The 13,113-nt window shown below is 38.4% G+C and overlaps 1 protein-coding gene across 3 annotated transcripts in view; it reads left to right on the forward strand.

Moving 5' to 3' along the window:
* The window catches only part of prkd2 (protein kinase D2), a 66,527-nt gene that overhangs the window by 12,062 nt on the left and 41,352 nt on the right, over positions 1–13,113 (forward strand). The window contains exon 1 of one of the 3 annotated variants that reach the window (XM_051665083.1): positions 3,894–4,164. The exons of the other annotated variants lie outside the window; for them this stretch is intronic. The gene's annotated coding sequence lies outside the window, so the exon portion shown is untranslated. Of the gene's footprint in view, positions 1–3,893; positions 4,165–13,113 lie in introns of those variants that run through there. 3 annotated transcript variants of the gene reach the window in all.

A 13,113-nucleotide genomic window follows, 5' to 3' on the forward strand; every position in this document is an offset into this window, starting at 1 on the left:
TGTGAGCAAAATGGATAGAATAGTGTATTTTTATCTTTTAGCCTTTTGTACTCCTTATGAACTCAATGTATTTGTTGGTGTGAATCAGCTACTGACATCATCACTTACTAAAGCGTCATCTCTGTTGATGGGAAGTTCTCATTCACTTCTGTCAATCAGGTTGTAGGACTGTGCCTCAGGGAAAAAAAACTGTTGGTATTTCTGATATTTCTCTCAGCTCTGAGGCACTATGACATCGCATGCTCTAAAATAGCCTGAGTCGCAAAAAGCATTTGTTCCATCACGCACAAACACAAAGGCCTGAGAAATTCCCAAATGGAGGCAAGCAGTTTTTGGGTGCTAATGAGTGTAGCATGTTGACGTATTTACACCGCAATCGCCATGGAAGCATTTCATTAAACTCCAATATCTGGTAAAAACCCTAGAAAGTTTTTAAGCTCTTTTAGCTTGATAACGGAAGAATATTTCTAAGGTGATGACAGTGAAAGTCTTACAAAGTTGTGGCCATGGGTGTTGCCTCAAATATTATTTATATTACATCATTTTAAAGATTTTAAAAAGCCTTTTAATCAGAGACCTTCAGAGTCCTGTTTGCATCTTATTACAAACATTTGCATACCTGACCTCCAATTTCTGCAAACATAAAGTCGGCCACAGTCCAATGTCTGACTTGTTTTCATAATTATAAGGTCACATTGGAACGAATGCTTATGAAATTAGAGAACTGTTTTTTAAAAAGGGCCATCTGTGTGGAATTGTACAGTGTGTGTATAAGCCATTCTTATTGGAAACTGCTATGTTGAGAACAACCGAGCATTGTTCCTAATATTCATTCAGTCCTATTCGCCACTTTACACAATAATCTGCTCTTGCTTCATATATACTGCTCAAAGCTTCTATGAGTAGACCTTTCTTCCAAAAGAATGATACATTTCACCTTATAGGAATAGTTCACCCAGAAATAAAAATGCTTGTAAATGTAGTTACTTATGTTATGCAAATGTTAAAATGTATCGCCTTACAAAAAGTACACTATAGTAAAAGTGTTTTGATAAAATAGCATTGTGTGAGGAACAGGGCAAAAAGTAATTGTTATTGAACTGATAATCTGCCGTTTTAATCGTGATTTGTGTGAAAGTGAATACAAGTCAACCTTAACTTATATTACAGACTCACCTACATTTACTCACTTAATACAATGTGATTAACATGCGTGGTAGCTTGTCTCAAAGAGTGTTGGACTTTGGACTTGGAAGACCGCAGTTCGAAACCAATCAAGCATGCAAGCTGAAACGTGAGAAACCAGTCAAGCATGTAAGCTGACACGTGAGACAAGAGTATCTTTGAAGCGACACAAGATGACGTGGTTGATTTAGAAAATGTTTTTTATTTCTCATTTTGTTTTTGGACCCTATCGGTTAGGTTTAGGCTTTGGTTAAGGATGCATGCTTTGTTTCTATCTCTCATTTCATTTTAAATCACTATTGGTTAGGTTTAGGTTAACGTTTTAGTTTAGGGAGGTATGTTTTACTCATTAAAAACACTATCTAACATTCACCTTTAAAAACCTTGTCAGATTACGACACCATTTCACTCGCTTTTGGCTCCCCCCACTGGACATTTCACTGGGAAACTGCAACGTGTAATAAGGCACGAAATTTCGTTTTGCAAAAATGTTGCCATGGTCACGTAATTTTCATGAGACCAGGCTGATAAAATCATTGTTGTTGTAGCATCTCTAGCGTCTTCACCAGGAAACTGCCGCAATCCGTACAACGAGCTGCATAAAACCCTTTTTCAAAATGTAGGTATAGCAATGTGATTCTATGAGACCAGGTTGTAAATGTCACATAGAGTAGATAAAATACCATGGTTAGAATATCACTGACATTCAGTGTAGAATAGCATTACACAAAATCAGGGTCAGCAGATATGATTTAATCTGTGTTGCTTGTTTATTTGCTTTATATTGGTCAGTTGTAGTAATTATTGCTCTGCAAATAGTAGCTATGATGGTTATATTGCTATCTGAGGAGGTCATATCAGAGCTTCTGGTGTGATCTGATCTTCTGTCACTGATTATATTAAGGCTGTATAGTCATTGATGACAGTGTAACAAAACATAGATATGCACAGTGCATCAGTGACCACAAGCTATTATGTGGTAGGTCCACCATTTGTGAAGATATGTCTTTGCGTTTTGGTAAACTGAAAGATAGTATTGAAAAAAAAAGAACATTTCAACATCTTCACATCATAAATGTACTTACTTCAGATTAAGTTGCTTGTGGCATCTTTAGCTGGGGGTGCACAGTTCTCTCTTTTGTTTAGGCAATTTAAAAGATAAAACTACACCACTGAAAAGAGAGATCTTGCTTTATTGGTTAAAAGGACTTGATACACAAAAGATGTCTGTTAAATACTTGACCTCATCTGGGGTGAGGTTGTGAACTCAAAGCCATATTTAGGACTTTGTGAGCTAGCAAGTTTCACATAAAAAGTATTTCTGACTAATGCTGGGCAATATATATTGAATATTAATGATATATCTGCAATGACTTTGTTGGTGACATAGCATTAAGCAACACTGCAAATAGATAAATAATTTAAATTTTTTCATTGTTAATATTCTCTTATCCTAGTTTTTTTTTAATATGCAGAGTCAACTATAATTACTAACCATATGTAAGTTGATTTTACTTAAAAGTGTAACATTGTGGCTCTGTGGTGGTATAATTATTATTTTTTTGGCTTTGTTTGAGCGGCCTGACCAGGGGAGCGTTTCCCGTACAACTACCTAACTCACTGCTTAACCACCATAGTATGATGCATCGTTGGAGAAATTAACTGGCTAGTCAGGACTGTTTCCCGAAACTGTAGTAACTGTTGCACATCCATCATTCGAACCACTTTGGTTCAACAATATAAAGCTGTCCTTAATGACGTTACACACAGGGTGGAGTAATAATTTCTGAAGATATCAAATTATAATAGCTCATTTACACGTACTTCACAAAGCCGTTTAATGCATGAAAGCTGTTGAAGACATAAAGCTGCCTACACTTTGTAAATGCAACAGATAAATTGCGCTGCAATAGTGGAGTTTCCCTTTATATCAGTGTAAAGGGGGTACAAGGGAAAGGAGGAGGCGAGAACCGGCTTAACAATATAAATAATATTTAATTAAATAAAAAGACACAATCACACATACAAGGCAGCTGCCCATAATTCTCTCTCTCTCGAGCTGCCATCTCCGGTTGCCTTTATCCCTTGCTCGCCTCATCAGGCTGATTGGGGTCTGGTCGTCCGTCATTCCGCCCGGCCCCGCCCTCCTCCACGCTACACTCCTCCCTGCGTTGCCTCAGGCAGGGGAGCCCCCGGCATGACGTACATCCCCCCCTCCTCTCTGGGGTGGGGGGCGTGCCTTGTGCCCCGCCTGCCGGCAGGTCATCACCCGCCTTTCTCGACCTGAGAGGAGACAGGAGGGGAAAACAAAACAAAACAAACAAACAAACAAACAAACAAACAAAAAAAGGCGAGGGAAAGGCCAACACAGAGCAACAGCGTGAGAGAGAGAGGAGAGAGAGAAAAAGCTCACTCACCGATTCTCTGATGTGCTGTCACGTGGTCCCCGATAACTTCTCCACCCTCTCAGACAGCTGCTCCTCCCTGGGCGGACCGGAGTTAAACCTCTGCCCCTCTGCTTTTCTGGCAGCACGTGGGGACACTCCTCTGCCCCTGGCAGCGACTACTCCATCCCCCGGCGGATGGCAGTGGTGCTCCGCTAGGTGGACAGCAGTGTCAAGGACTCTACGATGGTCATCCCTCCTCCCTCCCGGGTTTCAGCACCAATGTAACAAGTTCTTAGTTCCAGGCAAGGGAGGAGTCAGGAGACAACGATGCAGGTTCAAGGTCAAACTTTTTATTGTCTTTCTGCCTTGTGTACACAATCGACGGTAACCGTTGATACCAAAGAAATAGAAAAAACTGAGAAGCACTATAAACATAAACAAACACACTATTTCTCTCTCTCTCCGAGTACGGGCTGTCGTGCTTGGTGAACACCCCCTCTGATGCTTCGGCGTGCCGCCAGCTGCGCCTCCCCGGAGAGCAGGGGCAACAGGCGGGCCGCCCACTGATCGGACAGGGGCGTATCGGATACCGGTAAGAGTAAAAGGGGATACACATCAAGCTTTGGTGGATACAGGTTGTTCTCAAACCTTGATTCACCAACGCTTGGTGCAAGGCGGGGCATTGGATAAAAATTAACTGGTGAGGGTGAGGTGTGTGCATGGTGACATTCACAAGTATCCGGTGGTTACTATTGAGATACGATTCAGGGGAAAAAGACACACACACACACACATACAGGGTAGCTACCCAAAATTCTCTCTCTCTTGAGCTGCCGTTTTCGTTCGCCTTTATACCTCGCTCGCCTCATCAGGCTGATTGGGGTCCAGGCGGAATTCCGCCCAGCCCCGCCCTCCTCCGCGCTACAATGAGACTTTAGTGTTCCCCAGACGTACTTCAAAATCCAATAAGAACTTTACTTATGCGTTAACATGGACTCATAAGCTGTGTTCACCACGTGTGTTAAAGCGTTTTCTCTTAACAGCCTTTAATCCCTAAAATGGCTGCATTTGCGTCTATGTGATATTTCAGAATGGTGCTTTCTGCTAAACCCCAGAATAAGCAGTTTTCTTAAGTGCATGTAAACGAGGACAAAGTCTTGTCTGAATGAAATATATATACTGTATACATGGAATAAAATATATAGAAGTCTCAGCGAAGTCAAATGATGTCCACACAGCAAACTAACAAGAAACTATTCTTCTTACCACAGGTAAAGAGCTGTAGTTCCAACTACACAACTTTGAGATGCTGTTTGCGAATGTTCATAGGAACTACGGTTTTGGGAAACACCAAATTGTTGAACTAAGTTGATAACGATGGAACTTGCGACCATAGTTGACTAACGATGCTTTTGGGAAACGCACCCCAGCTCACACAGCAAAATTGGCTCGACCAGTGGTGTGAGTTTGTGGCAGGTCAATCTTTCGAACAACCAATGGAAGATGGGAAGTTTTCTGGAATCTGTTGAAAGAAGTTATTATTTTTGTACGGAGGCAAACACTTCAGCTTTAAGACTTAAGTTGCAAAAAATATGTTAGAGTTGGTAAGTCGGATCACTTTCCGTGAATCAGTTCAAACGTTTCGATTCAACGAGTAAGTACTCTGATTCAACTATATGCTTGCTTCATCACTCAAAAAGTGTATGGAAATCCCCCAGTGGTATTTTACAACGTATTAAATTGTTTAAGTAAACAATGTATGTTGGTAAATATTGCTGTTTATGTATTGTTGTATTGGTGCATGCAAATGAAAATAATTCATCAACAGTGTTATAATTTTTTCATCTACTGTATATTGCCCAGCCCTTGTTCTGGCCATAGAAAGTCACATAAACTAAATGTGTGTGTATTGTATACATTATATATACATACATGAAAGGAAGTGGTGGTAATAATGAAAAGCAGAACTCTCAAGTCTATTCGTTCATGTTTCGCACTTCTCTGTTGCTATTTTTAATTCAGATTATCATGCTCTCATAGTTCTCATTTTGGCTAACCCAGTCGTTTTTACAAGGAGCATCACCTTTCTCTTTTTAATAGAAAAAAAATATTCAGAACTCTGCAAATATGCTAATATGAATTATTCTCAATGAAAACATAAAAAGCATAAAAGGCTACAGTAGTCTCTTTTATCCTCTTCATGTTGCCATGGCACTTTTGAAAGTGTCCTCTCTGGTTGCATATTGTCACTAAATGCTATAAAGCAGGTCTTTGAGTTTAAGTCAGAGTCAGTTCAATGGGCATTTCAATTACAGTTAGCTGATGTTTGGAAAGCACACAGAGTGCAGTCTTAGGAAAAAGCTATTTCTCTTTCCATTATTAAGGAGTTTGTTTGGTAAGGACAAGGCTTTGACATGTTGGAATAATAACAGTGTCTTTGCGTTGTAATGTGGACAGGGAAAACAGAGATATTTGAAAACTATGACGTATTTGTTGTCATGTGACGCAGTCATGTGATCCATTCAACCCAAAACAATCAAGATGTTGGCCCATGTTGTAGCAGTGTTGTTGTGCCTGCTTTTCAATTTGATAGTGTTGTTAAAGATAAATGTCCGGCGGCGGAACACAAGGACAGTTGTGTTTCAGTTTTACTGTCAAGAACTTCAAAGTGAGCTACTGTATTGTGGCAATTGCTATGTTTATGTTAGCCTACTTGGTAATGGTAGCTTACTAGCTGTAGCTTCACAGTAATAGTTTGGCCATCATTTTTTAATGCTTGGGAGAAGCTGATTCCAGATTAGTTTAAACACCCATGGCTCACTGGGGATCACCTTTTATTGGCACTTGATAAGTAATTTAAGAAGGGAAACCACAGATCACACATGGAAGAGCAAACAAATGTCACTCACTATTATTAGCATGAGGATTTGTGTCAACCTGCTCATGTCTGCTGAGACAAAACATGGTCAAAGTCCTGAAGGGTGTTATGACGGGTATTTGTGTAGACTGCCACTGTGTTGTCTTAGGTACAGAGAAGAGAAAACCTTGCCCGCCTAAGCTGGTTTGCTGTTTTAAGATAGTCTTAGCTGGTTTAAGTTGGTCTGCCAGCCTGGCCAAGCAGGTCTCCCAGCCTGACCAGCTGAAAAGTGCCAAAAAAAATAAAAAAAATAAAAAGAGAAGAGATGACATGGTGGACATGGTGGCTTCCATAATTCATCAGAGTCATAATGGGCGCAGCAGCCTGAGACCATGCGGGAAACACAATCCTAGTCAACACAAAGCACTCTTAGAAACACTGTGCTGTCTCCAAGCAAAGACCATGAAATGGCAGATATGATTGCACCAGCATCTATTGTGTGACCTGTGCAAACATGCATAGGAACAAATGGAGATGCATATGTAGCCAAGCAATATGTGGCCGACAGTTCGGCCTATGTTGCATTCGAATTCTTACTTTTTTCTGAATAAACACTTCTTTTTGGAATCAGTTTAGTTGATAATTAAAATATGCATTGGTTGGCATTGATATAGTTAACCATTGTCTGAACTGGTGCTGCACCGTTCAACTTTGTCAATAAGTTATAAGCCACGTCCAGACTAATCTGTTTAAGTTGGGAAACTCTGTTTTCAGTTTTCTAATGTCATTGTTGTCCAAAGTATGTGGTAATGGAGAGCATTTTCGAAATGCTCAGTTTTCGTTTTCGAGGAAAACACTATTCTAGTGTGGATGAGAGGTGTAAAAGTAATAATAAATGCATTTTCAAACTAAAACGTATTAGTGTGGATGTGGCCATAGTCTTACTAACATTTGCTAGACTTTTGACAATTGGCATAAAGTCTGGTCCACTTTTGTAGCTTATTCGAGCAAAGAACCTTCCTTACAAAAAAATCTAAACTAGCCGCAAACTTGCCGCAAATTTGCCGCTCATTATTTTCACATGCAAATTAGCTTTTGATTTGCCGCAAGTGTTTGCCAGAAGTTTGCAGCTCTTCTCTTAGTGGTGAACCTCTGGCAAATCTCTGACAACACCGGAGAGTTTTGACGCAAGTTTGCTGCAAAGCTCATTTGCATGTGAAAATGATCAGTGGCGAATTTGCGGCGAGTTTGTGGCAAATTTACCATGAACTCTCGATTTTCTTAAGGGCTTTCTTAGACACGAAGATACTGTCTGACCAACATACAGTATAAAGCAACCGACCACAGTTTGTTTTGTTTTTATATGCAGTTTAGGGTCAGGTTTTAGTGATGATAGTCTGTGACTAGGGTTGCCAACTGTCCCCTGTAATAAGGAATCGTCCCCTATTTGAGGGAACAATCCATACAGGACACATTTTGTCCCATATTTTAGCATCTCACACCCAATCTGCTGAGAATGTTTCAAAAACCAGAAGAAATGTACATAAAACACACACTTTTCATGAAAGTTGTGTGAGATATTGGCTGTTGAACATCACATGGCTGGGGGAAAGATCAGTGAAAATAAGTGCATGTTTTCTGCCGTGTTTCAGTCAGAAGCAGCAGAATTTTGTCAAACATAGCATTCTAGCTCATGATAATTTTTCTCACCATTATGATTACAAAAACACCAGTAATATGTCAGCGCTCATTCTGCAAGAAAGACTCAGCTAAATGACAATGAGAAAAACATTAGCATTTTAAGTACAAAAGTACAATACAATACAGGTTTATTTTAAGAGCATAGAGCTATGCATTATGTCATATGTGCAAAGTCAGTGGGCATGGCCATGAAGTTTTAACATTTTCATGCAAGCATGCTTTAAGTCTAGGTGCGAGTGGGATGTAAAATTGCGTGCTCAAACCACTAATGGGCTGGGTCAAGTGCAATTTAATTCAGAGGTTTTTGTCCAGTTCTTGCACAGTCTGCATCCTATATATATATATTATATTATATATTCCATTTCCTGTCAAGCAACGCCAGTGTGAAGTCAGCCCATTCGTAAGAATTTTGGTAGTGTTAATGGGCTGTATGTAATGCATTAGAAGAATAGAAATACGGACCAATTGACTCTTACGGTTTTTTGTGCAATAACTTCGTCCTTGTTGTAAACTTTCGACATAGCGCATGGTCATTGCGCGTTGTGCAGTGCCTAGCGCGCTCATTACAATAGAGCCCTTAATGTGATTTTCTTACATTTCCCTTGTGATAAATACACTATTTCATGTTAAGCGTTTTCTCTCCAATAAAATTCCATTATAATGCATGGTTGCCTTAAACCGTACTAACACTTGTACTGAGACAATGGGCCTGGAAAGCCAAATAAGTTTTTTTTTTTAGTGATAAACACTACTGTCTATAAACTGATGAGCCCAATTTGAAACAGATAGCTGGTTTGTTAAGCTTTAAAACCAGAAATAGCTTGAGCTTTATTATGAGAAAGCTTGACAGAAAAATATTATCTTTCTCCATTTATTGCAGCTTTATTATTTTAGCATAAAGTAGTGTTTAATAAAAGTGAATATTGATAGAAATTTGGTTCTTTCTGGTTGTTGTATTAAAGCGGTTTTCATTTAAAGCGTGTTAGGAACCGTTCACACCGAACGCTTTTTTGCACCTGTCTGTGCCTTTTTGCAATTGTTTTCCTTTGTAAACAAGCTCTAGGTGGACCTCTTTAACCATTGCGCAGCATCTCATGCTGGAGCCCCGCTGAAAAGAAAAGAGTCCCGTATTTAAAGCTGGAATGTTCCTTATTTGGCTTTTAGAAAGTTGGCAACTGGCTGGAAAACACTGCAATAAGTGTAGACTAAAATAAGAATTTCTGTTCAACTAAATTACCCAAATTCAGCCATGAAACTCTATGTGGTGCAAGCTGATAGGTTCTTGAGCTCATTATCTGTTAGCCAATCGGCTCGCTCACATGTAAAATGTTAAGCCAAACGACTCGCATGGTGTAAGCTAATTGGTCCTATGACATGTAACCGGGTAGCCAGTAATCTTGCATCTATCTTTTTGTGTAACATTTAAATGACCCAGTTTTTAAGTTAAACTGGTTTCAATGCAATGCGCTGAGAGAGTTTTTCTCTGAAAAGCTATTTGCTCAGGTGGTTTACTGGGGATTTCCTTTTATCAGCTTGCATGATAAGGTCTGCTTTTGGCCATGACACATAGAAGCGCGTCAAGGTAAGTTGTAGCCAAATCTGTCTGCCACGCATCGCTATCTTAGGTCATTCGATTAAATAAATCCACACATAGCTAGTCTAAGTGACCTGGTTCAGGTACACATTATGAATTGGCACACCAAGCTAGCATACACTCGCTGCGCATGGCTCTTCGGAGCAGCAGCAGTACACAAGTCTTGGTGATAGATATGCTTTATTGGGGGTTTGTTTATGTTTGTGTTATGAGTCTTGTACAACTTGCTTTGTTGGAGGACTCTTTGTAATGTCTGTTTGTGCAGCAGCATGTTCATATATGGTCGATGCAGCATGTCTTGCATTTTGTCTAATTGTGTAGCAGCAGCATCATGTTGCGCTTGTTTAGAGGCTGTGGTCAAAAGATGCGGTAGCAGGCTGGGTGTGGACTCTGGCAGAGACCCAAGCCACTGGAAATAGAAAAGACGGAGGGTTGGTGACTTTCTTGTGGAAGCTTGCGGGAGAGGGAGTATTTCTGGTGGAAGGCAGGGACCTGGGTTCCTCTGAGGTAGAGGTTGACCAGCTGTGCTCTGAGGGGAACTTATGGGAATCTTTAGGTGGTTGTGGAAGCGGGAAAACAGGAACTGGGTGGAAAGGTGTTGTTTGGGGTTTGCATGGAGTGTAAAGTGTCGTAATTCTGTGTGTTCTGTCTCTTGATTTGTCTCAGTTTGTCTCTTCCTGTCTTCCGCAACTGTGGGGAGCTTTGAAGCTTGTGTTTGCTCTTATGTTGTTCTCTGGGTTTTGCTTTCTCACAGTCACACCCAATGTTCCCTCTAAACTGTGCACATACGTGGCTGTACACTTCTGATGTTGCTCCCATGCAGAAGGCAGACTCAAAAATATATGATGAAAAAGCTAGTTATTTCTAGTTATAACTAGTGTTTCAATTTACATATCACAGTGGTTAAGTTAATGCAATTTAATTCAGAGGTTCTTTTCCAGTTATTGCTCCTTTTGCATCCTATATACAATATTCCATTCCTTGTTAAGCAACGCTGATATAAATTAAGACAGCCCATTCATAGGAATTGGAGAATAGAAATATGGACTTATTTTTGTGTTGTTTTTGTGCATTAATTGAGTTAACTGAACTGAGTTTAGATTTTGCACTGAGAATATACGTGGTTCTTAGATGTTCTCTGTGCAATTACCTATTTCTCATCAAGGACTCGAATCCTAAAGAGCACGGCAGACGACATTTGAGCCGGATAGTCTATGTTAAATAATCTATGCCGAATAGTATATGTCATAGACGCATCACAAAATGTCGTGCTTGCTTCAGCAATTGCGTTTTTCATCTCACACTTGATTTTATGACACTATTGGTTAGGTTTAAAGTTTAGGGTAGGTAGGTAGATTTTGTTGATTTAATAAAATAAATAAAAACTCATCTGTTTGGGAGAACATTAAACTCACTTTTAGCACCACACAGTGGACATTTCACCTCAAAACTGACGGAATACATGTAAGAAGCCACCTAATATCATTTTGCAAAAATGTCACCACAGTTTTGTAATTTTCATGAAATCAGGCTGCTGAAATCCTATGTGGAAACACGCAGCGCTGTTTAATTCACGAACAGTACAGAGATTTCAAATTCTTTTAATCATTCATATTTCATTTTCATATAATACATGTAAGTTTTTATATAATAAATACATGAATCTACTATCAATCTACATCATATATATATATATAATAATATAATTTAAACTACAGGCATATATGTATATCTAATATATATTTATTTATTTATTTATTTTTTTCTGCTCAGGTGAAGAAAAGAGTCTGCCTAATAGAAATAGGTTTTGCTCATCAAGAACAAAAACTAGGGAATATTACTCACAGCCCTTGCTCTCTCACTGTGAATGATTTTCCATGCTTGTATCACTACATCAGCTCATTCTTCATTAGCATGTCAATGAATGGAAAATCCCAGTTACCCACCAAAACTCTTTAGGAAAAGACTTGAATGTGGGACCACTATGCCATTCTGGTTGAACCTTAATCTTGGTTTCACTTATTAACCGGATTCTCAATGGATGAATGTCTTTATGAATGTCTGATTGTGTGTGAGTTGGTTTGACGAGTGCAGTTTTCTTTCCTGTGTTTATGCATTTCCAATTGAAACAGGGGGCAGGATTTTTAGAAAGTCTTGTCCTCTTTTTAAAAAAAATAAAGGTAATGCTTTAGATTACAGCCCGCAATTTACAGCGTAAGTACGCTAAATTTACAGCGTACCTTTTTGTAATAATAGTGTATCTATAAATTACTTACGTGTAGGTATAAGGGAACAATATGCAAAGTCTGGAGAATAAAGGGGTAACAACCTGGAAAATGACAAATAATTTATACTGTAAGTATATTATAAATAAGGGGTAACTATTCTAATATTACGTTGTATGTATGACCTACTATGCTAAACAACATGGAAAATTAACAGTTATTTGTACTGTAAGTATTTTATAACTAAGGTGTAACTATTCTAATATTACATGGTATGTATGACCTACTATGCTAAACAACAATCTTACGTTTGCGAGCAATTTAGCAAGAATATACACTGTGTACCTTTTTGTAATAATATATAGGTATTATATTATAATATATCTATATCTATATCTATATCTATCTATCATCTATCTATCTATCTATCTATCTATCTATCTATATCTATATCTATATCTATATATATACACACACACAGGTTTGGGAGGGTTACTTCTGAAATGTATTCCACTACAGATTACACAATACATGCTGTAAAATGTAATTTGTAACGTATTCCGTTAGATTACTCAAGGTCAGTAACGTATTCTAAATACTTTGGATTACTTCTTCAGCACTGGTAGATTTTTTTTTTTCACTTGTTTTGACTATAAAAACTCTGCCAGTACAGTAAGACAAAATACACATGTTAAAAATACATTCTCTGAAAAACATAAATATCTTATGCAGTGTTGTTTCTAAAACAAGATAAATCAAATTGATCTTGTTTTAAGGATTTTTTTATATTTTTACAGGAAAACAATACAAAAATTATTATCAAGAATACGATTTTTGCCCTAATGTCAAAGGTCTTACTAGAAAAAAAGAAATTATGATCTAATGTGAATTTTCTTGATAAAAAAAAATGATCGTGCCTGGTAACGTGCATGTAAAATGGCTAGAAATAGCATTTTAGCTTAGCATAAACCTGACAATTTACACAAGGCTTATTTCTATTTCTACTGCTCCAAACTTACTTCAGACTTACTTCTCTGTCTGCTCGTATGAATGTAACACATCATAAGAAAATGTTTCACTGCTGTTCAAATGCACTTTGGATCGAATCATTTATATGTATAAATGTTTTACATCTGAAAGGACTAAATATTAAATGAAAAAATG

The sequence above is a fragment of the Myxocyprinus asiaticus genome, chromosome 31, assembly GCF_019703515.2.
Source record: "Myxocyprinus asiaticus isolate MX2 ecotype Aquarium Trade chromosome 31, UBuf_Myxa_2, whole genome shotgun sequence".
NCBI lineage: Eukaryota > Metazoa > Chordata > Actinopteri > Cypriniformes > Catostomidae > Myxocyprinus > Myxocyprinus asiaticus.